Genomic DNA, 3,918 nt, shown 5'->3' on the forward strand with positions numbered 1-3,918 from the left:
TTGTCTTTTAAATAATTTCTAACTTGGTTTGCTTGCATTTGATTACTTCTATTTCTGGTAATTTTATTATATGCGTAGAAGGAGGGGAGCAAATAATATTGTTCCAATTAATCCTGAGATTGAGAAGACTTGTAGGTAGAATCGTAAAAACAAGAGGGTTAAGAACTCTACTATTGCCATGGCTAAGAACATAAATAATGAGGAAGTGGGGAACAATGTTTAATGAAATAGTGTACCCATCCGCGCCAGATCAGGTGCAATCTCAGAATCCCGTCGTTCAAAGTTTGAGGGATTATGTACTCCCTACTATTACGGGGGTACAAACATGTATCAACCCATCGGCTGTTACCACTAATAATTTTGAGATTAAGCCAGCGATCCTCCAAATGGTTCAGGGTACAGTATAGTTTGGTGGTCTACCCTCGGAAGATCCACACAAGCACATAGCTAATTTCCTAGAGCTGTGTGCTACTTTCAAGTATAATGGAGTGAGCGACGATGCAATCAGGTTGAGGCTATTACCATTTTCACTGCGAGAAAGAGCTAAGAGTTGTTTGAACTCCCTACAATCCAATTCTATAAATACTTGGGAGGATTTGGCTCAAAAATTCCTTGCCAAGTTCTTTCCTCCATCAAAAGCTGCTAAATTGAGAGGGGAGATTAATAATTTTTATCAGCTAGATAGTGAATCTTTGTATGACTCTTGGAAAAGGTTCAAGGAGTTGCTGAGAAATGTCCTCATCACGGCATCGAAAAGTGGATGTTGGTCCACAATTTTTACAATGGATTGTGCGGTACTACTCACACTATAATGGATTATGTGAGTTTTTGTTGAATGCACTAAGGTGCATGATAGATAGTGATGCACCCTAGTGTTTTAGTGTGTGCAAGTATATGGTAATAGGGTTCACATGTGTGGATTTTCTACACATTTTATAATTTCCATTTATTTGATATTTTTGGGTAGTTTTATTTTAATAAGTAGGAAAATAAATAAATAAAATTCAAAAGGGGCAAGTGCTTGGGCGTGTAGTGTGTGTAGTGTAGTGGGAAAGGGATTGATTTTCCATTTATTTTTCTAAGGCAATAAAATCAAATATTTGAAGAAACTAGCTATTTTAGGATAGGAATGTGACCACCCTTTATCCTTTTATATCTATTATCATAAAAGAAAATAATAAGAAATTAAGAGCAAATAAAATGGAAAAAGGAAACTTACCATTTTATGTTGGTGAGGCTTTATTGAGAGAGTTGAATAAAGGGGAAAGGAAAGGAAGAGGAGGGCATTTCTTGTGTGGCTGCCGTGACCTAGAGAGAGAGTGAGAGAGAGAGGATGGCGTGTTAGAGAGAGAGGGAGAAGAAGAAAGAAAGGAAGAAAGAAGAAGAAGGAGAAGAGGAACCAAGTCTAGAGTATTTATTTCTTGTATTTTTGTTTGTCTAATCTCTTTTTCTTGATTATATGATATTGACTTTGTTTTTTTGTTGTGTGTGATTGAATTCTTTCTCCTCCTCATGGTGGTTTTCAAAAAAAAAAACCCTAGGCTTGAACAAGGGGTGGTGAAGTTTGGGTGTTGATCATTTTGTATTCTTGATTTTACAATCAAGAGAGGTATCAAATCTATAACCCTAATGATATGATGTTCATGGATTGATGGAGTATTTTCTTATAATTTTATGCATGGGTTTATGTTGTTGGGTTTGATTTTTATGGTTGTGTAATGAGAATATGTGTAGTGATGATGAATATTTGAAGTACATGAAAAGAATAGGTTATTTGTTTATTGGATGTGTTTCGGCCTAAAGGGATATTCAAAAGCATGATGGTTATTTTTATTATGTTTTATGTCAATGAAAATTTTAGAAACATGATAGGTTGTGGCAAGATCTTGTATGAAGTTATGATGGTTGTGATTTTTGGAATAATTGCATGGTAATAATGTATTGAGAATATATGTAACACAAGATCAATGGTGGTTGTTGTTCATGACTTGTGAATAAGTTCTAAGGTGAATGATAAATTATTGTATACTCATGATGTGATTAAAATAGATAAAGAGGTTAGAAGCATGCTAGGGTTTGTGTTGAAATATTGTGCATAATTGAGCATGCATTTTGTGAATATAATGAAAGGAATAAATTTTATGATTTAATGTGCTTGCTGATTTTTGTACAAAAATGATGTTGTTCATGATGAGATTAATGTTTTGGGTGCTCAAATAAAGTTTGCAAATGTTTTGATGTTTTAAGAAATTTAATGTGAAGTTTAATTATGCTTTGAAATTATGTTGTGTGTAAATAATTACCTACAGAATTTTTATTGAATTTTTCGAAAAATATGAGGTTTTTATATTGAATATGGTGATTTTTAAAGATAAAATGGTTGCTGGAATTTTTGTAAGAAAATGGGAAGTGTGTTTCACTAAAATAAATTTGATGAGTTTTGGAACAAAATTATTATCCTAAGTTATGGTAATATTAAAAAATGGTATTTTAATATGGTATGAATGCATATTTTGATAAGTTATGATTTTCTTTATTTTGATTGAGAAAAATATTTAGATTCTATTTATTTGTGATTTTTAAAGAAATTAAATAGTGGCTGAAAGTTTGGTTTAAAAGGCTTAAAAATTGATTATTTAAATTGTCACTTATTGTTTTATGTTACATAAAACTAAGTCTTAAATAATTTAAATAAAAATATATTTTTCCCACACTTAAAAATATATTTTTCTCACATCATTTATGTGACACAATTAACCAATGTTAAAATTTATTTTTCTGAGAAAGCATATTAAACATAGGTATTTTAATTAATTCCAAGCTTTTTGGTTAATTCTTTGTAATTTCAGATTAATAAATGAAATTGTCACATATTTTATTTTTAAGCTAAATCAAATTATTTTATAAAATAAAATAATGTTTTGAGAAATTTAATCAACTTAGAAATTTTAAGAAAAATAAAGCATGTTATATGTCTATTAATTTTAAAACAATAAAAGTAAGAAATGTAGAATTATCGTTTTTAAAATGTCGCAATTACGAAATGTTCCCACGTATGCATGTTACATGCAAATCCTCTTTTACGTCCAAAATTATGTTTATTAGTCGACTATGTGATTTTTATAAAAAGATCATGCATGGAAAATAGGTAAAATGAGCATTATTCTTTTATGGCTTTATGTGTAGTTAAGAATAATTGCATGTCATGTGTAATTGTTATTATGTAAGCATGGCCCATGCACACATGAGTTGTATGGGAGGGCAAAATAGTAATTTTATGAACCTAAGAAATGTTGTTTTGATTATGATATAGGCTCGTTGAAAGATTGTGAAAATTTCTTAGCTCGGACCTGAGGTAAGGAAGTTAGATAGATTCTATGATTTTACGCTATGAATGGTAAGACTGTTGTATGAATGAATTGTTATGAATTATGAATGCCATAATGTGATGATATGTTGAATATGATATGTTTATGGATGTTAGACCCATCAAACGAGTTACTAAAGATATAGAGACGTAACTCATAGGGCGGACGCGCCGAGGTTATTCAAGGACCAGAGACTCTAGTTTACCGCATAGGGTGACATGGACAACTAGCGAGCCATGCTCATCATGTATGCTGTATGAATATTATTAGGGTGACATGGAAAACTAGCGGGCCATGCTCATCATGTATGCTGTATGAATGTGATATGATGATATATTACGATTACATTATGATATGCTATGATGATATGTTACGAAAATGTTATAATCTGCCATGATGTTTTAGTTGAATGTTAGTGTTTGTATTTGTTGTATCCTTACTTAAGTATAATATGCAAGCTTGCTTATTGTTTGTACTTCCTTACTGGGCTTTTAGCTCACCCCCTTACTTTCCTTCCAGGTAGCAAATAGGATTTCTTTATGGCACGCGT

The 3,918-nt window shown here is 31.6% G+C and overlaps 1 non-coding gene across 1 annotated transcript; it reads right to left on the reverse strand.

Annotated features, from left to right (window-relative positions):
- Positions 1-644: 644 nt before the first annotated feature.
- Positions 645-750, reverse strand: LOC133798921 (small nucleolar RNA R71). Its single transcript, XR_009876137.1, has one exon. It is a non-coding gene; the product is annotated as a small nucleolar RNA R71 (small nucleolar RNA).
- Positions 751-3,918: the final 3,168 nt, after the last annotated feature.

This window comes from Humulus lupulus, chromosome 8, assembly GCF_963169125.1.
Source record: "Humulus lupulus chromosome 8, drHumLupu1.1, whole genome shotgun sequence".
Lineage (NCBI taxonomy): Eukaryota > Viridiplantae > Streptophyta > Magnoliopsida > Rosales > Cannabaceae > Humulus > Humulus lupulus.